The following is a 24,937-nucleotide window of genomic DNA, read 5'->3' on the forward strand; positions in this document are numbered from 1 at the left end:
TCTGGTGGTTCTGGACTCTGCGGCGGCTGGATGAATATTTCATCGACTCCCCTAGGGTTTCTGTAATATTGGGGTATTTATAGAGCAAAGAGGTGGTCCGGGGGGTACCCGAGGTGAGCACAACTCACCAGGGCACGCCTGGGCCTCCTGGCGCGCCCTGGTGGGTTGTCCCCTCCTCGGGACTGCCCCCAGGTGCAACCAGGGCCCATCTTCTTCCTTTTGGTCCATAAAAAATCATCGTATATTGGCGTGGCATTTGGACTCCGTCTGATATTGATTTCCTGCAATGTAAAAAACATGCAGAAAACAGCAACTGGCACTTGGCACTATGTCAATAGTTTAGTACCAAAAAATGATATAAAATGACTATAAAATGATTATAAAACATCCAAGATTGATAATAAAATAGCATGGAATAATCAAAAATTATATATACGTTGGAGACGTATCAGCGTCCCCAAACTTAACTCCTGCTCGTCCTCGAGTATGTAAGTGATAAAAACATAATTTTTGATGTGGAGTGTTGTTTATCATGCCATATCATATTCTTTTCTTTATAGCATGGACATTTGGACTTTTATGTGATTCAAAGCAATAGTCTAGTTTTGACATAATAATTTAGATACTCAAGCATATCAACAAGCAACCATGTCTTTCAAAATATCAATGCTAAAACATGTTATCCCTAGCCCATCATGCTCAAACATTGATCCATTCATGAAACACACTAGAATATTAGCTACACCCAATACTTAAGTATGATCATATTGCCTCCTAGTTGGTGATTTTATAAGAGAGGATGGAGACTCAAATTCAAAAATAAAAATTGCATAAAGTAAAAGAAACGGATTTGTAGAGGTGCGAGAGCTCAAATCGAAAAAATAGAGATAAAAACATTTTGGGAGGTGTATCCATCCCACTAACGAAAACGACTCAGAGAATCCCAACACTTTCCATGCTAAATATATCATAGGCGGTCCCCAAACAGAAAATAATGTTTATTCCTTTTTCCACCATACTTTCACTTTCCATGGCTAGCCGTATCCACGGGTGCCCTCCATACCAACACTTTCCAAGGAATTTATTATTTGACACCATAAAGTAAATTCATTTTTTGCATTTTGGGACTGGGCATCCCTAAAACCTTTGCCTTACTCTCGTGCAATGACAAGTGAATAAACACTCATCGTGACAATAACACATCTCGCATGGAAAATATTAGCCACCTGTTACTGTTCTGCGAGCGAAACAAACACACAAAAGAGAAGTTTATTTTGAAAATTAGAGATGGCACATGCAAATTTGCTTAGAATGGCAAAAGAGTACCACATATAGGTAGATATAGTGGACTCATGTGGAAAAAACTGGTTTAAAGGATTCTGGATGCACAAGTAGAGGTCATACTTGGTGCAAAATGAAGGCTAGCAAAAAGACTGAGAAGCGACCAACCAAGAAACGAATAATATCATAAGCAAGCATTAAGCATAATTAACACCGAATAATGCACCACAAGTAGGATATAATTTTCATTGCATGATTATTGACTTTCGCGCATGCATAAGGAATCACAAACCTTAACACCAATATTCTTACTAGAGCACAATTACTCATCTACATAACTCACATATCACATCATGATATCTCAAAACTATTACTAAGAATCAAGTTTATTTTGTCCAATGATCTTCATGACATATATTTTCTTTCTTTCTTTATCCTTCTTGGATATCTATCACTTTGGGACTAATTTTCATGTGTTTCTTTTCATAAGCTCAAACAAATGTAAGTGAAGATCATGAGCATAACATATTTTCTTTCTCTCAAAATAATTTAAGTGAAGCAAGAGAGAATTTATTCAAAATTTTACTAACTCTCAAATAAATCTAAGTGAAGCAAGGCATCATTTCTTCAAAAATACTAAGCACACCGTGCTCAAAAAGATATAAGTGAAGCACTTGAGCAAGTCCATTGCTCATAAAAATTTAAGTGAAGCTTAGAGAGCAATTCTAACAAGTCATGGCATAATTTTAGATCTCTCAAATAGGTGTGTACAACAAGGATTGATGACTTAAAACACAAAATAAAACAATCAAAGACACATATCATACATGACGCTCCAAGCAAAACACATATCATGTGACGAATAAAAATATAGCCTCGAGTAAAATACTGATGGTCGTTAGAAAAAAGAGGGGATGCCACTCGGGGGCATCCCCAAGCTTAGTTAATTGCTTGTTCTTGGACAATAGCTTGGGATGCCAGGGCATCCCCAAGCTTAGGCTCTTATATCCTTCTTTCATCCATCGTAAGATAACCCAGAACTTGAAAACTTCAATCACACAAAACTCAACAAAACCCTTGTGAGATCCGTTAGTAAAAGAAAGCAAACCACTACTATAAGTTCTGTGTAAAACCAATTATTATTTTGTTTTTGTATTATATCTACTGTATTCCAACTTTTCTATGGCAAAAAATCATCAAAGAAAACCATAGAGGCATCAAAATAAGCACACAACACAAAGAAAACAGAATATGTAAAAACAGAACAGTATGTAGTAATCTGGAACTTTCGAATACTTCTGAAACTCCAAAAATTCTACCAAATTAGGAATACGAGAGTAATTTGTAGATTAATCTTATGCAAAAAAGAATCAGGGCAAAATCACTTTTATGTGATTTATGAGAATTATTTTCGTGAGCGCAAAGTTTCTGTCTTTTTCAGCAAGATCAAACAACTATCACCCTAGAAGATCCTAAAGGCTTTACTTGGCACAAACACTAACTAAAACACAAAAAGCACAATCATAACAGAAAGCAAAAAGCAAAAATAAATTTTATTCATTGGGTTGTCTCCCAACAAGCGCTATAGTTTTACGCCCATAGCTAGGCATAAAGCAAGGATCTAAGTTTTGTCATATTTGGTGCTAGATCCATAGGATTCCCTCATGATTGATTCATATGGTGGCTTAATTCTTGTTCTAGGAAAGTGTTCCATACCCTTCCTCAAAGGAAATTGGAACTTCATATTGCCTTCTTTCATATCAATCACTGCACCGATAGTGCGTAAAAACAGTCTACCTAGAATAATTGGACAAGACGGATTGCAATCAATATCAAGAACAATAAAATATATGGGCACATAGTTCCTATTTGCAAGAATAAGAACATCATTAATTCTTCCCATAGGCTTTTTAATAGTAGAATCCGCTAAGTGCAAATTTAAACAACATTCTTCAATATCGGTAAGACCAAGCACACAGAATTGTCGAAACACTAGCACCCAAGTCACACAAAGCAAAACACTCATAATTTTTAATCTTGACTTTGGTAGTAGGTTCCCACTCATCATGAAATTTTCTAGGAATTGAAACTTCTAATTCCAATTTTTATTCAAAACCTTTCATCATGGCATCAACAATATGTTTAGTAAAAGCTTTATTTTGTTCATAAGCATGGGGTGAATTTATCATGGATTGTAACAAAGAAATATAATCAATCAAAGAGAAACTACCATAATTAAAGTCTTTGTAATCCAAAAGAGTGGGCACATCACTAGCTAAAGTTTTGACCTCTTCAAACCCACTTTTATCAATTTTCTCAACAACATTTTCACCCTCCGAAATATTGGGACGCCTTCTACCTAAAGTTGACTCTTCTCCAGTCCCTTTTTCATCAATCTTAAATTTACTAAACAAAGAATCAATAGAAGAAACGCCAATCATTTTAAGATCTTCCTCACTTTTGTGAAAGAAATCACTAGAAAACGCTTTTTCTAAAAAATCTCTTTTAGCTCTAAGCATAGTGGTTATTTTCTTACTTTCATCCATAGAAACATAAATAGCTTTAATTGATTCATCTACTTTAGGCACAAAAATTTTCATCTTGAGATTTTCCACATCATGAGCAATTCTATCAACACTTTTGGACAAATCATCAATCTTATTCAACTCTTCTTCTATGGAAGTGTTGAAAACCTTTTGTGTGTCAATAAATTCTTTAATATTATTCTCAAAATCAGAGGTGTACCTATTATTATTGTAAGATTGATTTCCATAGGAATTACCATAATTATTAGAGGGATTACTAGGAAAGGGCCTAGGATTAAAATTACCTCTATAAGCATTGTTGTTGAAATTATTGCGAGAAATAAAATTCACATCTATGGCATCACTATTTTTCTCAATCAAAGTAGACAAAGGCATATCATTAAAATCAATAGGAGCACTTTTACTAGCAACCAATTTCATAAGAGCATCAACTTTTAAACTCAAAGAAGAAATTTCTTCAGCCGAATTAACTTTTTTACTAGTAGGAGCCCTTTCGGTATGCCAATGTGAATAATTTGCCATAATATTATCAAGAAATTTGGTGGCTTAAACCAAGGTAATTTCCATAAAAGTACCAGCCGCGGCGGAATCTGAAAGATTAGAAGAAACAAAATTCAACCCGCATAAATTTTTTGTATGATCATCCAAAGATTTAACCCATGAGTTGGGCAATTCCTTAGCATCATTTTCATCCTTTCCCAAGATTGTGCAACATGCTCATGTTCAAGTTGCTTGAAATTTATGATCTGGGTTTTAAGGGAAATAATTTTTGTGGGAGGAAAATACTTAATGATAAAAGCATCTTTGCACTTATTCCAAGAACCGATACTATTGTGAGGCAAAGAAGAGAACCAATTTTTTGCAGAATCACGCAAAGAAAACAGAAATAATTTCATCTTGACCACATGATTGTCCACATTTTTTTTCTTTTGCATATCGCATAATTCCACGAAGGTATTAATATAGGATGCAACATCCTCATTAGGGGTACCGAAAAATTGGTCTTTCATAACAAGATTCAGCAAAGCAGTACTAATATCACAAGTCTCCGCACTAGTGGCGGGAGGAGCAAGCGGAGTGCCAATAAAATCAATGTTGTTGGTATTTGAAAAGTCACATGGTTTGGTGTTCTCTTGATTCATGATGACCACACAACAAGATTGCACTCAAAAACAGATCCGGCAAGAAAATGGCAAATAGAAAAACAGAGGCGAATAAAATGGCAAATTTTTGTGAAGTGGGGGTGAGGAAAATGAGAAGAAAATGGCGAATAATGTAAATTGCAAGGAGATGAGATTTTTGATTAGGAACCTGGTTATCTTAAAGATCCTCCCCGGCAACAGCCCAGAAATTCCTTTTGATGTCGCTTCAAGCTACGTCAGTATTTCCCCAAAGAGGAAGGGATGATGCAGCATAGCGGCGGTAGGTATTTCCCTCAGATATGAAACCAAGGTTATCGAACCAGTAGGAGAACCAAGCAACACAACGTAAACAGCCCCTGCACACAAATAACAACACCTCGCAACCCGACGTGTTAAAGGGGTTGTCAATCCCTTTCGGGGTACGACGCCTCAAGATAGGCAAAGGACGTGAGGTGAATTTGTAGTAGATTGATAGATCGAATGCCAAACAAAATAAATAATAATAAATTGCAGCAAGGTATTTTTGTATTTTTGGTTTAATAGATCTGAAAATAAACGCAAGGAAAAAGTAGATCGCAAGGCAAATATATGAGAACTAAGACCCGAGGGTCGTAGGTTTCACTAGTGGCTTCTCTCGAGAAAGATAGCAAATGGTGGGTGAACAAATTACTGTTGGGAAATTGATAGAACTTCAAATAATTATGATGATATCCAGGCAATTATCATTACATAGGCATCACGTCCAAGATTAGTAGACCGACTCCTGCCTGCATCTTCTACTATTACTCCACACATCGACCGCTATCAAGCATGCATCTAGTGTATAAATTCATGGAAAAACGGAGTAATGCAATAAGAACGATGACATGATGTAGACAAGATCCGTTTATGTATTGTGGCAAATATGGATCCCATCTTTTTATCCTTACTAGCAACGATACATACGTGTCGGTTCCCTTTCTGTCACTGGGATCAAGCACCGTTAGATCGAACCCACTACCGGGCACCTCTTCCCATTGCAAGATAAATAGATCAAGTTGTCCAAACAAAACCCAAATATCGGAGAAGAAATACGAGGCTATAAGCAATCATGAATATAAGAGATCAAAGAAACTCAAATAACTTTCATGGATATAAAAATATATAACTGATCATAAACTCAAAGTTCATCGGATCCCAACAAACACACCGCAAGAAGAGTTACATCATATGGATCTCCAAGAGACCATTGTATTGATAATCAAGAGAGAGAGAGAGAGGAAGCCATCTAGCTACTAACTATGGACTAGGAGGTTTACAAAGAACTACCCACGCATCATAGGAGAGGCACCAATGGAAGTGGTGAACCCCTCCGTGATGGTGTCTAGATTGGATCTGGTGGTTCTGGACTTTGCAGCAGCTGGATGAATATTTTTTTCGACTCCCCTAGGGTTTCTGGAATATTGGGGTATTTATAGAGCAAAGAGGCCGTCCGGGGGGTACCCGAGGGGGCCACAACCCACCAGGGTGCGCATGGGCCTCTTGGTGTGCCCTGGTGGGTTGTCCCCTCCTCGAGACTCCCCCTAGGTGCAACCAGGGCCCATCTTCTTCCTTTTGGTCTATAAAAAATCATCATAAAAATGCATGGCATTTGGACTCCGTCTGATTTTGATTTCCTGCAATGTAAAAAACATGCAGAAAACAGCAACTGGCACTTGCCACTATGTCAATAGGTTAGTACCAAAAAATGATATAAAATGACTATAAAATGATTATAAAACACCCAAGATTGATAATAAAGCAGCATGGAATAATCAAAAAGTATAGATACATTAAAGACGTATCAAGGAGGCATGGGAGAGCTCTTATATAAACACCCTCAACCCTAGCTGTCGTCATCATTCTCCATCATCACCATTCCCATCTCCAAGTCCAGCCGCCGCCACATCAAGAACACATTTAGGGAGTCCTGGACTAAGGAGTCCTCGGGCGTCCGGGCTATGTGATATGGGCCGGACTAATGGGTCGTGAAGATATGAGATTAAAGACCTTTCCCGGTGTCCGGATGGGACTCTCCTTTGCGTGGATGGCAAGCTTGGCATTCGGATCATGCACCTTCCTTTCTCTGTAAACCGACTTTGTACAACCCTAGATCCCTTCGGTGCATATATAAACCGGAGGGATTAGTCCATAGGCAACAGAACAATCATACAAGCTAGACATCTAGGGTTTAGCTATTACGATCTCAAGGTAGATCAACTCTTGTAACCCCTATACTCATCAATGTCAATCAAGCAGGAAGTAGGGTATTACCTCCATTAAGAGGGCCCGAACCTGGGTAAACATCGTGTCCCCTGCCTCCTTGTTACCTTCGATCCTTAGATGCACAATTCGGCCCCCCTACTCGAGATCTGCTGGTTTTGACACCGACATTGGTGCTTTTTCATTGAGAGTTCCACTGTGTCGTTACTAGAAGGCTCGATGGCTCCATCGATCATCTACAACAATATTGCCTATAGGGAAATGTTTCTCCCTGGCCAAGTTTTTGTATTCGGCTGCTTCGGACTGCGTGCCAACTCGGTTGGCCATCTGGAGTAGATCGACAGCTACGCCCCTGGTCATCAGATCAGGTTTGGAAATCTAAAATATGTCACTGACATCCGAGGAGACTTTATCTTCCAAGGGTTCGCGGCCCCAATCACCGCTCTGGCTAAAGATCCAGAGCACACCACTAGGTCCGAAGACGGGAGGTTAAAGCCCATCGGACACTCTGTGGCTATAGAGCCTTGCACTGGAAAACTGGAGGGGATTGCATCACTAGAAGGTTGGGAGTCATGCCAGGCTCCCTCTATCCTTACCGCGCCAAACTCATCCCCGAACACTAGATCCAAACTCTCGAGGTCCGTGTTATGCGAGCTCGGCCGGGGAACTCCTATCCCGCCTTGCTCCATGGACTCTCGCTTCCCTGTCCAAACCTCACTCTTAAACGAGGCCCTGGACCTAATGCGATCTCTCGCCATTACAGAAGGATCGCTGCCAAACCACGCCCAGCCCACACCAGGGGCTGAGAGCGGGGAATTTTACATCCCACCCACCACCCACTTCATAGCCACTGTCGAGGACTTAACCGACATGCTCATTTACGCTTCCAAAGACATCGAAGGCATGGACGACGATGTCGGAGAAGAGCAAAGCCAGAACCCGCCGCTTACTGGACACTGGACGGCTCCTTCCACATATGACATGTACATGGTGGACACACCCAAAGAGGATGACGGTGAAGGTAGGAAGGACCCAGTCGAGAATAAACCTCCTGTGGCACCACCAAAGCGTCATCGTCAGCAGCGCCGCTCTAACTCGCGTCGCAAAAAAGATAGCAATACCGGCACCGGAGACAACAATACTCCGGATAACGCCGAAGACCAAGAAGCCCCTATTGAACCAACATCCGAACATGATGATTGGGAGGATGGGCAAGTCAACCCCGACGATCCCATTAGGAACGAGGGCTCGGAGGATAGTAACTACATACCGATCTCCGAAGAGGATGAGAGCATCGGTGGCGAAGAATTCATCGTTCCAGAGGAACCCTTCGAGCAACAGCGCTTTAAGCACTGGCGGATAGCCACGACAAGAAGCCTGAAAAAGAAGCAGCAGCAGCTTCAAGCTGATCAGGATCTGCTCAATGACAGATGGGCTGATGTCCTAGCAGCGGAGGAATACGGCCTCGAACGCCCAACCAAAAGTTACCTGAAGTGCAAGCTGCTACCCCAATTCGACAACGAGGCCCTAGAGCCTATACCGCCCATGCGTAACACTGCCAACAGACCTGACCGACCACCACATGGCTAGGACAGAGCGGTAACTCAAGCCAAACAGCAGCCTGCACCACCCCGCCATAAAAGTAGAGAGACGACAGCTGCAGGATACACTTACGACCTACGACAGGACCTGCACTACTGCGGGATGCTGTTAACGCGACACTACGATTAGAGACCCTTCGAGAAACTGTGTGCGATGCAATAATCGCAAACGGTGGTGTCAGAGAACTGTCAAAAATGCCTAAAACATTTGCGATGACGGATGCATCAAACACGGTTCAGATTTTAGTTGCGTGTGCGATGCAGGGCATACGGTTCAGTTTAATTAACTGTTTGCGATGAGGAGGAACAAAAGAAATGGGCAGCCAGATGAAGGCATGTGCGATACACAGCATACGGTTCACTCGGATGAACTGTTTGTGATGAAGAGGAACAAAAGAAACGGACAACTAGATAGAGGTGTGTGCGATTGAGGGCATACACTTCAGAAGCATTAACTGTTTGTGATTAACAGAAACGGTCAGCCAGATCAAAGGTGTGTGCGATGGATGGCATACACATCACACGGATGAACAATTTGCGATTAGCACAACAAACAGAAACAGTTAGACAGATCAATGTGTGTGCGCTAGACGGGCACACATTCTAATTAAATGAAGCATGTGCAATGGTAATAATGAGCGCACACGCACTACAAGAAATATGTCAACTTGTGACCTTGACTATTGGTCACTGAAAGGTCATTGTTTTTCATTTGCGACCTTTTTGTGACCAAAAACAGAAGGTCAAAAGCTAGCGGTCGTAAACTGAAATTAACGACCTTCTCTGTGAGAAGGTCGTAGACGTTTACGACCAAAACAGAAGGTCATTGAACCCATGACCTTTTGTTTTGGTCACCGGTTGTCTGCCCAGGCCACGTCGGATCTGACGTGGCAATCTGACGTGGCAAAATTGCGACCAACTGAAAAGGTCACTGACAAGATTCGGCCCGGTCCGATTAGGTGTTTTACATGGGCCGAGTCCAACAATTCTGCCCATTTAGTATATTTATTTATGTTAATTTTCACTAGCTACATAGGCCTGGCCCATTTTATTTTCTAGGACGTGGCCTTCTGTAATTCATTTCTTTTTTAGGCCTCAGCCCTTTTACAGTCCAATCTATTTTGGGCCTCCACAACATACATTTAGAAGCTTGACATCTTAGCATGTACAAATGTATCCAAACCATTTTATTTCTTTCAACACAAAAGGATTCATTACACAACCACGATAATAGATAGTAGATACATTCGACAGAGACTGAATTAACATAGAAATGAAGCAACAAAGGGCAGTCCGAGAAAAGGAACTACACGGGACTACAACAACATGGGATCTACCATTTCTATTTCTACCAGCATTTTTAGATGCTTGCAAGAGAGGGAGAGGGAGAGAGATCGTCAATCAGTGACAGTAGCAACGTTCGAGAGACCCCCTCCCCCTGTTGCTCTGGGTGCCTGCTACTGCTTGCTGTGCCGCATCACTAGTCGCCCTGTACACAAGAATTTTAGCTTTACATAAGGTTTACAAGAACAGGACCCTGATACATGAGATTGACATTCACAAGTTATTTTCCTTTTTATTAAGAACTGTGTCACACCATTTACATTACTAGTTATGTATTGACATACTTATATAAAAGAACATATACAGAAACATATGAATTTTATTTCTGAATACCAATACAGAAGTACTAAAAAAGAAGACTAAAAATCAGTAGAAGGTAACAAGAGCTCATTACACAAGTTTTGCTAGCAATTAGGGGACCCTGGTTCCTATACTGACCACATTTGGGCATATCCTACCCTACCAGTGGCTAAATAATGCAACTTTATGACTGTCAAGTAGGCCTACAGATCGATGATGGAGCAGACTCAAACATTACAAACACAACAGATGATGCGCGCCATGGAGCATGATCTGAATGTTGTTCCTCATCAAATGAAGCGTTTCATCACCGTGCACTGATTGAAGGGCACATGCTAACCTATACCAATGTTGATGACCCCCACAAACAGACCACCATGGCTCAACACACCGACCGGCCAGAGTCTTACCTTTCTTTTAGCCATGCACGCTAGCTGTTGAGCAGAGCAGAGCAGCGGGAGGAGGACTGCCGCAGTAAGAAGAGAAGGTTCCTTGACTTGATGACCACCAGATGTACATCATGTCTACCCAGAGTAAATAGAAGGAGAACGAGTGAGACAATGCAGCGAGGAGAGACAATGAAGATAGTTCTTGAAGGTCAGAAGATAATACACCAAATGTGCATGAAAGACAATATAGTAAACACCATATTGTTTATAGCAAGGTAATATAGTAGCATGTCTCTAGCACATCATCTCGTTTAAAGAATGCATTCAGGCAAGAAATGGACAGTTGGTCTAATTTTCTCACACTTGGCATTTTCACAGTTAACACCATAATGTAAAACACCAAGCTGCTCCAGGCTGGCCAATTGACTGATACTACTTGATAAGCAAAGCAAACTACTACCAAAATAAGAACCAGACATGGCAAGCAAATCACTGGGTTGCTCTTATTGACGATAATCACAACAGGTAATAAGCCCAAACGATTGGATAACATTGAATTCTGCACCAGAATCAAGTGGATTCTGCAAAATTACATTGCTACAAAAGCACAATCACATGGCACAGATCACAGCTGAAATGAATCACTACTTTTGATATGTCAGTTTACCAAAAGAAAAACACAAGTTCAGTTGTTACAACCAAAGAACTAACAGGGCTTTGGCAATCATTCAGCAATTCCCATCTAGCCAGCAGCAATACCACTAGTACTTAACCAGAGTCAACAAGTAGTAAGCAATAGAACCAGCTAGTAGATACAAGCAACGCACTCTAAAGAGGAATTGATTTTGATGTCAGTTTCTAGTTTACCAAAGAAACTGACATATGTAGCATCAAGGAACACCTGCAGCTGCAGCATTGATTTGATTGTGAGGAAATTTGTGAAGGGGAATGGGTGAGATAGTGTAGTGTGGAGAGAAATCTCAAGTACCTCAACTCAGCGGTGTTAGGAACGGACGACGACAGCATCCTGCGCCGGCGTCCCTTGTACGTCACCAGACATGGCTGCATCGCTGCCGACAGAGGGCTCTCCTGACGCGCGACCATCAAGAAGGAGGTGAGCAGGCCCGACTCAATGGCGCAGATGGGGGAGTGCGATCGGAGATGGCAGAACCGGCGTTGCAGCTGATCTCGATATGGAGCAGCGGTGGGATACCTACATCAAGATTCAAGAATCAAGGTTTCATCAGTAAATCATAAGAAAGAAAATCTCAAGTCAAGTTTCCTGAATCAACTAGACTTCACTGTGTAGGTACTACCAAGTACCAACAACTTAAATGGCTAAGTACCATGCTTTACTTCTACATCTCTACAGTTCTATATTTACCAGCCCAATTTCCCACAGACCGATACACAGTTATTATAGATTGCAGGTTAAGCCTAGGGAATCAAAGGAGATACACATCAGAAATGCTAGGTACATGTTGGGTCAGCACTACAATGTTCCACACTTATTTTGCACAAAAAACCATAGGAGGTTTGTTGTACTCTATTAGGAAACAATGACAATGGCAGGGTCAATAATTTCATATGTGCATATACAAGGATGACATTGTGAGGTACTAGCACACACAAAGCACTAGTTTACCAATCATGCTATCGCTGCTCGAAATGCATTGCTCATTGCTAGAATTCACTACCAAGGTACTAACAAAATAATAAATACCTAAGTGTCAAGCTACAAATCTACATTTCTACATGTTCCCAAGCAGAAAAAAATGCTTTGTGTGTGCACTGCATGCCTACTCCGGCCTCCTTACATTGCAGATTAGCTCCCCATGGAAACCACCAGCCGCCAAGAGGTTGTCTTTCATCGTCATGGTGCTGATCTTCCCCTGGACAAGGGCCGACCTCCCTGCATATCCTGCACAGTGTGGTCGCACAGTGGATCAGAGATTGACCGAAATTCCGATGATACAGGACTATCACATCGCTCTGTGGTAGATCACCTGATTTGGGCCTGCCACGTTGAGCACTTCTTTTCCTCTGCGGAGTAAGGACGACCAATGCATCATAGAATAGTTCTACATCACGTACACATCATGCTTGGAAGTAGCCCACAGGATGTTCCTTAGCTACACATGTACAAGTATACGGTCAGTGCGTTCGTACCAGAATTCTTCTTAAAACTCTACAGAAATACAATGATGCAAATGAGCGCCATTTTATTCAAGCACACCAAATTCTACTGCGATAACAAACAAGATAGCCCGATGGAGGACATAACAGTGAGCTTCTGTTAAAATTTCTCAGGTAATTACAACTATGTGATTCTACTGTTAATCTAGATCTCCTTCAGGTTTTGATTCATTTAATCAAATAATAGAATTCCCTGCCTGCATCCTTCAGTACTAAATGACAATTATACATGACAAGAATAGACACCAGTAAAATGGAAGACAACAATTTTTTTTGCACAATTCGTTTACACTTCAATGGTGTAGCATTCCAGAGTGCAGACTATGCCCATCAAGCCAAAAACAAATCCTATCACCACCACCGAGTTTTTGACAGCAAGGGACACTACAACATGTTCTAGGAATAGCTGCAAAATTCCACCGAGTTTTGGATAGCAAGGGCACTCACTGACGATGGTCTGGCGGTAGGCCTGCACCACGGCCCTGCCGACGACGGCGCTGCCCATGACGAGGAGCTGCCCGAGGAGCCGTCCGGCCTGCCGAACCATCGAATCAGACCATCAGCCACGTGATTAATAACAAAGGTCGAGTATGGATCAAACCGAGAAAAGGATCGAGAGGACAGCGCGCGTACCATCTCGCTCTGGTCCTTCTACACTCCTCCCCTCCCCTCTCCGGCGGCGGTGGCGGAAACCCTAGGACAGAGTCCATGGCCAGCGAGGGGGCAGCCGCAGATCCGGGACAGAGTGAGGAAGCTCCTCCTCCTGATGCTGCTCACTAACCTGCAGGACAAACAATGCTCGACCTAAGATTTCAGGGCAGGTGAGCTCCAGATTTCAGGACAAACCTGCAGGTGAGCTCCAGCAAAGGCATTTCGTGATGATTTCAGGGCAGAAGATTGCACCTAACTATACACCAAGAACACAACTGCTGGAAACTGTTAAGACATACATATTATGTGCACGCCAAAAAATAGCAGATCTGTGAATGGGGGTGTCTATTAGCAAATTTTGGTCTAAATACAACTTAGGCAGGCAAATGCTTAGTGTAACTAATGAACTGATGTTGTTTGCATTTCTGAACTTTGCTAAATGAACTCTAGACGAATACACCAAAAACTAATGAACTCTATCTCCACACACTCCATCTCTAGACAAACGATACATTCGCATTCACATTCACTTGAGAATAATCAGCCTCATTATTGGCAGTTTGTGGCACCTTCAAGATTTGTATATATATAAACAAAATTTTCAATAGTGGGAAATTAGTCAATCAGGCACCCAAACACAATAGTAGTATAATCGTCGCTAGCCCAGCTACTCAGATCAGATCGATGAGGCCAACTACTAATCATAATGTTTCCCCTGCCTGCTATGGATCCTTGCTGCTAACAACCCATCCAGCCTCCCTTGCAAGATGCCAAAAAGAATCAGATCGATCGGAAATAGCTACTGGCCAACTGCCTACTTCTAGTGCTAGCCATCAGTGGGGATAGATCGGACTGAGTAATTGCCTGTGATGGCAGCCACGCACGGCTCGGCGAAGTGCCCACTGCAGACGACCACGACGTCAAACCTCCTCCTCCAGCTTGCTGCCAGCACAGGCGAACCTCACCCTCCAGCCCGCGTCATCGTCCCTGCTGCGACGGACACTCACCACCTCCGTCCCGAACTGGACCAGCCCGAGGGGGTCGAACCGCCGCACGAACTCCTCGAGGTACCTTAGCACCGCGGAACTTGTGCGGGTCGACCGAGGAGCGGTCCGCGATGACGACCACCGCGTCCCGAAGATCTTGGCCGCGATCTCCTCGTTCTACGGTGGCAAGTTGGATCTGGGAGTGGGGAGAGGATCTGGGGTGGGGAGGGGAGGTGTGGCGGATGTGGGTGGCGGCGAGGAGAGGGGTGGGTGGTGGAGGTGGTTTGCGGCGGGGGAGGGGAGGAGTCTGGATCGGGGAGCGCTAGGGTTTGCCCACGGGGGAGAGAGAGGACGGGACAAGGAGTGGTGTGCGGGGGAGAGAGGAGCTCCCGGTGGGTGGGTGAGAGGGTGAGAGGGTGTGGGTCATTGGATCCGGGAGTATCCGACGGTCTCTACTGCTTGATCCGCGTGACATGCTCGTAGACCAATCAGAACGAAGTACAGGATTTGATGTCGTTATGACCATCTAAATTGGTCGCAATCGATTAACAATAGGTGGCTGATACGAGTCAGTCAGATGATTTTGTCTAGAAATCATCCGCCTAGCTAGGTGCTCGATCTGCGCATTGGTGATCGTTTGATCACATCAATATGTCACGACAGCACCGAGCATGAAAAAACTTCAACGCAGCACCGATGACATCCCCACAAAGCGCCATTTTCTATTTTTTGAGTTCCCAAAATGGATTTTTTTGTGAATAACCTAACATGTATTTGTTGCAAAATTGTACCGCATAATTTTTAGAAAATACTAATGCATATTTAACGTACAATTGACCAAATTGTTGGATGTTAAAAGGTTCTATACACCTTTGGTGAAAAAGACAAATTTCCGCCGATTCAGTTGGAAGCGGGTCAAATTTGAACTGCAGCTGCCTCATAGTTTGCTCTTTATTTTTCCAAAAATCATTTCTAGGTACATAAGTATCTATTTAATCATAGAAACGTCAAAAGTTTTCCAAGATTCAACCACTAGCTAGGAACGGTCAAGCCCGCCATTTTGATTGCATTTTGAAACGGGCATAAAAAATTCAAAAAAATCAAAAAATTGGAAAACCTTCACATTGTTTCATTATATGTGACCAATTTTCCAGGAAAAATAATAAACTGGTAATATGGAAATTATTTTAAAAAAGTGTTCTCAGAAATGAGCTATCATGCGTGAAGATTCGTGGCTTTCAAGCCAAATGATCAATCTTATGGCCACATTCATGGCATAGTTTGTTCAAATGATCTCATATTGTGCACAAGGGTGCATATTGGAATTCCAAACAATCTTGCCTAAGGGAGTTTTCACTTTCATTGCACAAAAGAGCCATTTTCCATTTTTCGAGTGCCCCAAATGAGGTTTTTTGTGAAGGACCTACCAAATAATTCTTGCAAAATTGGACCAAATCATTTTTATAAAATACTAGGCCATATTTAATGCACAATTAACCAAATGGTTGGGTGTAAAAAGTTTTGATCCACCTCTGGTGAAAAAACAAATTTCCGCCGATTCAGCTAGAAGCGGGTCAAATTTGAACTGCAGCTGCCTCATAGTTTGCTCTTTATTTTTTCCAAAAATCATTTCTATGTACATAAGTATATATTTAATTAGATAAACATCAAAAGTTTTCAAGATTCAACCACTAGCTAGGAACGGTCAAGCCCGCCGTTTTGACCGCATTTTGAAACGGGCATAAAAAATTCAAAAAAAATCAAAAAAAATGGAAAACCTTCGCATTCTGTCATTATATGTGACCAAGTTTCCAGGAAAAATAATAAACTTGTAATACGGAAATTATTTTTAAAAAGTGTTCTCAGAAATGAGCTGTCATGCGTGAAGATTCATGGCTTTCAAGCCAAATGATCAATCTTATGGCCACATTCATGGCATAGTTGGTTCAAATGATCTCATATTGTGCACAAGCGTGCATATTGGAATTCCAAACAATGTTGCCTATGGGAGTTTTCACTTTCATTGCACAAAAGAGCCATTTTCCATTTTTCGAGTGCCCCAAATGAGGTTTTTTTGTGAAGGACCTACCAAATAATTCTTGCAAAATTGGACCAAATCATTTTTCTAAAATACTAGGCCATATTTAATGCACAATTGACCAAATGGTTGGGTGTAAAAAGTTTTGATCCACCTTTGGTGAAAAAGACAAATTTCCGCCGATTCAGTTGGAAGCGGGTCAAATTTGAACTGCAGCTGCCTCATAGTTTGCTCTTTATTTTTTCCAAAAATCATTTCTATGTACATAAGTATCTATTTAATTAGAGAAACATCAAAAGTTTTCCAGGATTCAACCACTAGCTAGGAACGGTCAAGCCCGCCGTTTTGACCGCATTTTGAAACGGGCATAAAAATTCAAAAAAAAAATCAAAAAAATTGGAAACCTTCGCATTGTTTCATCATATGTGACCAATTTTCCAGGAAAAATAATAAACTGGTAATATGGAAATTATTTTAAAAAAGTGTTCTCAGAAATGAGCTATCATGCGTGAAGATTCATGGCTTTCAAGCCAAATGATCAATCTTATGGCCACATTCATGGCATAGTTTGTTCAGATGATCTCATATTGTGCACAAGGGTGCATATTGGAATTCCAAACAATCTTGCCTAAGGGAGTTTTCACTTTCATTGCACAAAAGAGCCATTTTCTATTTTTCGAGTGCCCCAAATGAGGTTTTTTTGTGAAGGACCTACCAAATAATTCTTGCAAAATTGGACCAAATCATTTTTATAAAATACTAGGCCATATTTAATGCACAATTGACCAAATGGTTGGGTGTAAAAAGTTTTGATCCACCTCTGGTGAAAAAGACAAATTTCCGCCGATTCAGTTGGAAGCAGCTCAAATTTGAACTGCAGCTGCCTCATAGTTTGCTCATTATTTTTTCCAAAAATCATTTCTAGGTACATAAGTATCTATTTAATCATAGAAACATCAAAAGTTTTCCAAGATTCAACCACTAGCTAGGAACGGTCAAGCCCGCCTTTTCGACCGCATTTTTAAATGGGCATAAAAAATTCAAAAAAAAGCAAAAAATTGGAAAACTTTCGCATTGTGTCATTATATGTGACCAAGTTTCCAGGAAAAATAATAAACTTGTAATACAGAAATTATTTTAAAAAAGTGTTCTAAAAAATGAGCTATCATGCGTGAAGATTCATGGCTTTCAAGCCAAATGATCAATCTTATGGCCACATTCATGGTATAGTTGGTTCAAATGATCTCATATTGTGCACAAGCGTGCATATTGGAATTCCAAACAATGTTGCCTATGGGAGTTTTCACTTTCATTGCACAAAAGAGCCATTTTCCATTTTTCGAGTGCCCCAAATGAGGTTTTTTTGTGAAGGACATACCAAATAATTCTTGCAAAATTGGACCAAATCATTTTTCTAAAATACTAGGCCATATTTAATGCACAATTGACCAAATGGTTGGGTGTAAAAAGTTTTGATCCACCTTTGGTGAAAAAGACAAATTTCCGCCGATTCAGTTGGAAGCGGGTCAAATTTGAACTGCAGCTGCCTCTTAGTTTGCCATTTATTTTTTCCAAAAATCATTTCTAGTTACATAAGTACCTATTTAATCATAAATACATGGTTTGGTGGCGATACGTCGAGGTTTGGACGGTGGGCGAGGGCCCCAACTCTAGAGCGCGTAAACTCGCATGCCCGCCGCATGGTCACCGCGTGACCGTGGCATTGCCATGTGTTTTGGGCAGCCTAGGCATGTCTAGTGGGTTGGGCACTCCCTAGTTAGGTGCTAGGAAGAAAATCACAACATAAGATTCTCACGAGGAGATCGATTGATGCTCAAACATGAATAAGCAGCCAAGTGTTTGATTAGCGGTACGGGAAATGCACATGGCTAATGGGCGTGAGTTTTGACTGAGGATGATCGGTTACTAAGAAGACCGTCTTCACAAATTTTCAGCTCAAAAGGAGGATCCTAGGTGGTACTTGCTTTGCAAAGTACCACACTGGACATAAATACGAATGTTGAAGCTGGGCTCAAAATAATGAATGGATTAAGCTGGCATTTGGTGGAGGATGTTTATTTGGGTAGAGGAAAGCACTGTAGAAAATGGATACCATTTGGACATGCCAAAATGGTACCTCCTTCACAAAGTGCTGCTCTGAACAAAATAGGAAAATGAATATTGTTGAGTTATTTTTAAACTAGGCAAGGAAGGATTTTGACATATTTGATGAAGATATGATCCAAACAATTTATGAGAATTTTTTGGGAATTTTCGAAATAACAGAAATATAGGTTGCTTCACAACCTAGGGCAAAAATTGACACATGGAGATGACACATAGGCAAAACTGATGAGATGGCGCCTAGTCATCACAACCCACCACAATCTACAAGGCTATGACCATCTATATTGGTCGTTAACAACTAGAAATAAGGCAGCGGATCAGCACTGTTTGCTTTATGACCATTTCGTGTAAGGAAATTACGACCTTTTTGACCAAAATGGTCGCAATGGTTTAGGGTTTGGAGCCCCCCGAACAGCTTTTGACCAATTGGTCTCAAATGGTCATAGATCTATGACCAATTCTTCTAGGGTGACTGGCAGAAGGTCACCAGTTGACATATTTCTTGTAGTGACGGTTCTTGGAACAAGACGTGTGCTGACATTGCCGATTGCGGTGCACCAAACGCCATGTACGCAGCCGATAAAGCGTGCCCACGTTATGTCTTCCGGGAATAGTGCCGCACATATAAATTATAGAACCATCAATAAATTTTGAGCCTGCGTCCCGTCACCTTCCAAATTGCAAACATGTTCACACCAATCAAAACCTAAACGGTTTCCCACTTAGGAGCATATTAGTACTTGGTTATAAATATTGTACTATGCCAAGATGACTGCACATTCCTTCCTCACCTCCTCATCTACAAAAGCAAACAAGTCATTCACCATCGTTCTCTTGCGTCTGCCATGGCCAGATTGAGTTCTCAGTCGAGAGATTACCACCACGGAGAGGCGAGCATGGAAGCGGAAGCACGAGAGATGTCCCACTTCGCCGCGAAAGTAGCCGGCATGTCCCGCCATGCCGCCAAAGTAGCACGGAGGTCTCGCCCGCCACTGAAGCAGCACGGAGGTCCTGTCATGCCGCTGATGCAGCAGACTGGTCTGGTCGCGCCGCGGAAGCAGCAGAGATGTCTTCCCGCGCCGCGGCGGCCTGGGAAAATCTCTTGCGGGCAGGCGAAGACTCTTACAAGCGCATGCATGCGATCGTCCGTAGACAGATGGATCAGATCTCCGGCTGGATGAAGCTGCAGGACGAGTTGAATGCCTCGTTTAAACAACTCCGGGCCGACCGCGACCTACTGAGGGCGAAGATCGCCGGAAGGGTGGACCAGGCGGAGGAGACCGCTGCCTAGTTGAAGTGGACGGGCGTCATCGTCAAGAAACTTATGGGCGAGAATGCCATGCTCCGCGTCGAGCATGAAAGGTTGGTGTAGGAATCCGCGGTTGCTTCCGAGCAGCGTATTAAGGACATGAAACTGATGAAAGAGATCATCGCCGCTCGCGGCGAGAACTAGTCTCCGCGACCTGCAGCACGTCAAGAAAGTAGAGATCAGCGAGCCAGATCGTTGTATGCGTCTTCCTTCTTCTTTTGCCCTTGTGTATTTTGGACATAGCCGCATGTGGCTTTTTTAGTTATCTTCCTAGATATGTAAGCCAATTATTATCCATCGTCATCGTCCTTATATTCATCATGCTTGCTATAATTCGCAAGCGATTCTATATAGATCCATCGGATCTTACATCAAGATCCGTGCAAAACTATCTTTTCAGATTTTTACTTTTCTCTCTTAAATCTCAGTCCAATGAGACATAGCCACGCCGTAAAACAGGGCCTCGGGCGCCATTAGTGGAGACATTGGGAGGGAGGTGCGCGGCAGATAGATGTCAAAGGGCTCTCCTCCCGATGAGCACGCGCAGCGGTCTGATCGCATGCCTTCTGTACTCAAATAGCTACCCCGCATGACACCTCCTAGCCAATAAAAAAGGGGACGCGTGGTGGCACATAATTGGTAAGTAGAACGCCCACAAGTTCAATAATAGTTGTGTTTCAAATTTGTAACGTGACAACACTTGTTCCAAAATGACTTTGTTGATTTTTAATGTGTGTGCCTTCACAAATCGGACAGAAAAATTACCACAACATGTTGGTTCCAATGTCATGACACCATGCCAAGTTTCATGATTTTCAGGCGTGTTTTGGATTTACACGAATTAAAAAACAAAGTTTCTCAATCTTTTCGGCCGAGCCACGATGCCCAGATGTTTGAATTTCATTCTCATTTCTTGCATGGGACCTAGAAATTCATCCAAGGACACACATGTGATTTTTCAACCAACTTTGATGCACTGGAGCATGTGCTTGTAGTTCAAATTTGAATTATGCACATTAAATGCCCATAAATTCAATTAATGCACAAAAACAGCCAAACGAACCCGGAATAATTCCAAAATTTAGCACGATACTTCTATTTGGTCTAATCTACCTGTGTAAACTAATTAAGGCAGGAGAAGGCAGTATGTGTACGTATGTCGTTTAACACATGGAAGTGACATGTTCCCTCTCGGAACCACGAGCCTTCTTGAGAGAAGCTCCGGTTTGCAAGTAGCTTATACCAAAGCTTGTCCCAATTCGGCCAAAAAAATACCGCAGCATGTTGGTGCCATGTCATGACACCATGCCAAGTTTCATGATTTTCAGGCGTGTTTTGGATTTACATGAATTAAAAAACCAAGTTTCTCAATCTTTCCGGCCGAGCCACGACCCCCAGATGTTTGAATTTCATTCCCATTTCTTGCATGAGACCTAGAAATTCACCCAAGGACACACATGTGATTTTTCAACCAACTTTGGTGCACTGGAGCATTAGCTTGTAGTTCAAATTTGAATTGTGCACATTAAATGCCAAAAATTCAAATAATGTATAAAAAGGCCAAACTAACCCGGAATTAATGTATACAAAAATGAAATACATGCTTGGAAAACATGACGCCTGGCGTGGTGCAATATATGGTTTGGCCTCACCATGCCCTCGTAAAAATTTGAGAATGTTTTCCTTATGTCGTCATGCATGCCTTTCATAAATCGAACCATCACCGAGGAAGTTCCATGGCTTCGAGGGGGAAATCACCAAGATTGAAGCGGGATCCAAATTTCCTTTGTCCTTTGTCCATGAGTTTTTTCTACGATAAACATACACCCTGCAAATCACCACGTTCAAATATGACACTTTCCCGTGTTCATTTACCATATTTAGGGGATTATTTGCATTCTCTAGGCATTAATGCACATAATTCAAATTCGAACAATTGGTGCATGAAAAGGTGCACAAGAACGGTCTAGAAAACCATCCTCGTGCCATTTAGTAAATTCTCATGCCTTTTACAAGGAATGGACAGATATTTCGAGGAAATGTGTGGCAATAGTCAACCATAAACGCGTCGTTTACTAGGTAACAACTATACAAAATATGAAATAAATGCTTGAAAAACATGATGCCCGGCGTGGTGCCATGGTATGGCCTCACCATGCCCTAGTAAAAATTGGAGAATTTTATCCTTATGTCTTCATGCAAGCCTTTCATAAATCGAACCATCACCGAGGAAGTTCCATGGTTTCGAGGGGGAAATTGATACGTCTCCAACGTATCCATAATCTATGAAGTATTCATGCCATGTTTACAATAGTTTTATATGATTTTGGTATGATTTGATTAGAACTAACCTGGACTGACGCTGTTTTCAGCAGAACTATCGTGGTGTTGTTTTTGTGTAGAAATTAAAGTTCTCGGAATGTGCTGAAAATCAATGGAGATTTTTTGTGGAAAATATAAAAAATACTGGAACAAAAATCTATCGGAGGGGAGTCCCGTGGGGCCCATGAGGATGGGGGCGTGCCCAACCCCCTAGGGCGTGCCCTTGTGCCTCGTGGACTCCCTGTGGGGCCGCCTGACTTGTCCTCGACGCCAACTTCTCCTATAAATGCCCAAACTTCCAGAAAATAACCTAGATCGGAAGTTCCACCGCCGCAAGCCTCTGTAGCCACGAGAAATCAATCTAGGCCCTCTCTGGAACCCTGCCAGAGGGGGCCATCATCACTGGAGGCCATGGGGAAGGATCTCGAAGGGGCCATCATCTCCATGAAGGCCAAGCACCAGAGGGGGAACCTCTCCCCATCTAGGGGGAGGCCATGAAGGAGGAAGCACAAGTGGGAGAACCTCTCCTCCTCTCTCTCAGTGGTGCCGGAGTACCATCGGGAGGGGAATCATCGCCGTAGTGATCGTCTTCATCAACATCACCAACATCATCACCATCCTCATCTCTTTTATGCGGTCCACTCTCCCGCACCCCGCTGTAATCCCTACTTGAACATGGTGCTTTATGCCACATATTATGATCCAATGATGTGTTGCCATCCTATGATGTTTTGAGTAGATATCCTTTATCTTTGAGTTGATTGATGATCTAGATTGGTATGCGTTATATGTTTTAGCTCTCCGATATCATGCAAAGTTATCCTCATACCCACAACATAGGTTTATTTCTCGTTTCTAGTTGGAAGCAAACATTTGGTGTACGTAGAGTCGTATCAGTGGAAGATAGGACTTGAGAGAATATTGATCTTACCTTTAGCTCCTTGCGGATTCGACACTCCATGCTTATCACTTCCACCTTTGGAAATTTCTACGATGATTCCCTGCACTTGGGGATTATCAAGCTCTTTTCTGGCGCCGTTGCCGGGGAGTAATAGCGTGGGGTTGATATTTCCGTGTATGCTTGTTTGCTTTCTTCACTAACTAGTTTTTGTTTTCCCTTTTTAGTTTTGCTTAGTTGTGGGTGAAACATACAAAAAAATTAAAATAATGAAAATACAAAAAGATTCACTTGCCTCATATACCTAAAAAAAGTTTTTCAAAAAGGGAAGTGATTGGAAAGTTATGCATTGGAGAAGTAAGGGTCGACCTTGAGCACCTGTGTTCATGCTCGTGGAAACAATGTAGAATTCTTCATGGAAGTTTCTCTGTAAATAATTATCCCCTTGTATATATCCATTGTATTATAAAAATAATGTGCCAAGCTTGATTTTAAGATGATTAGATTGCTTGTTTACTATGTGCAGTACAAAAACAGAAACTTGGGATGTAGTGCATGAATTTACATTTTTTACTGGAAAGTCAAATAAGTCTGAAACTTTTTGCAAATTACTTCTATACAAATTTTTTAAATTTTCATATTTTATTTAGAATTTTTGGAGTTACAGAAGTTTAATAAATTTCCAGATTACTACAGACTGTCCTGTTTTTGACAGATTCTGTTTTCTATGTGTTGTTCGCTTATTTTGATGAATCTATGGGTAGTATCGGGGGGTAGGAACCATGGTGAAGTTGGAGTAAAGTAGATAAAATTCTAATATGAAATTGGAATGAGTTCTCAATAGTACCTAAATGTAGTGATTTGCTTTAGTATACTAACGGGTCTCACAAAGTTTTGTTAAGTTTTTGTGGGTGAAGTGCTCGAAGAACGAGGAGTTGCCGATGTGAGAAGAATAAATAGAGGCAAGAGTTAAATCTTGGGGATGCCCAAGGCACCCCAAGTAAATATTCCAAGGATACTCAAGCATCTAAGCTTGGGGATGCCCAGGTTGGCATCCCATCTTTCTTCTTCAACAATTATCGGTATACCTCGGTTTTTGTTTTGTTCACATGATTTGTGTCTTTTGTGTTTTTCTTTTTATTTAAGAACCATGCTAGTATGAGATAGCCCTTTATTGATCTTATAGAATGCTTCATGTGATTCATTTATATCTTTTAAGTATGATCTTATAGAATGCTCTTTGTGCTTCACTTTAATCTTTTGAGTATGGTTTTATAGAATGCTTCGTGTGCTTCACTTATATATTTTGAGCTTGGATATTGATTAGTATATATTAATTGCAGAATGCCCCATGAACTTCACTTATATCTTTTGGAGTATGAATAATACTATCATCTAAAGTGGGTTTGGAATAGTGTCAACTTTAGGAGTTAGTGATCCCACTATTTTGGAGGGTGTTGAATCTTAGTGTGATATTTATGAAAGTGGATTTGGAAGAGTGTCAACTTTAGTTAGTAATGATTCCACTATTTCAGAAGAGGTTCCAATTGATTATTAGAACAAAGT

The 24,937-nt window shown here is 41.6% G+C and overlaps 1 long non-coding RNA gene across 1 annotated transcript; it reads right to left on the reverse strand.

Moving 5' to 3' along the window:
* Positions 1–12,715: 12,715 nt before the first annotated feature.
* Positions 12,716–13,738, reverse strand: LOC123094468 (uncharacterized). Its single transcript, XR_006445843.1, has 3 exons — positions 13,674–13,738; positions 13,488–13,575; positions 12,716–12,765 (listed from the first exon to the last, which is right to left on the reverse strand). It is a non-coding gene; the product is annotated as an uncharacterized lncRNA (long non-coding RNA).
* Positions 13,739–24,937: the final 11,199 nt, after the last annotated feature.

Source organism: Triticum aestivum, chromosome 4B (genome assembly GCF_018294505.1).
Source record: "Triticum aestivum cultivar Chinese Spring chromosome 4B, IWGSC CS RefSeq v2.1, whole genome shotgun sequence".
NCBI classification, from domain to species: Eukaryota; Viridiplantae; Streptophyta; class Magnoliopsida; order Poales; family Poaceae; genus Triticum; species Triticum aestivum.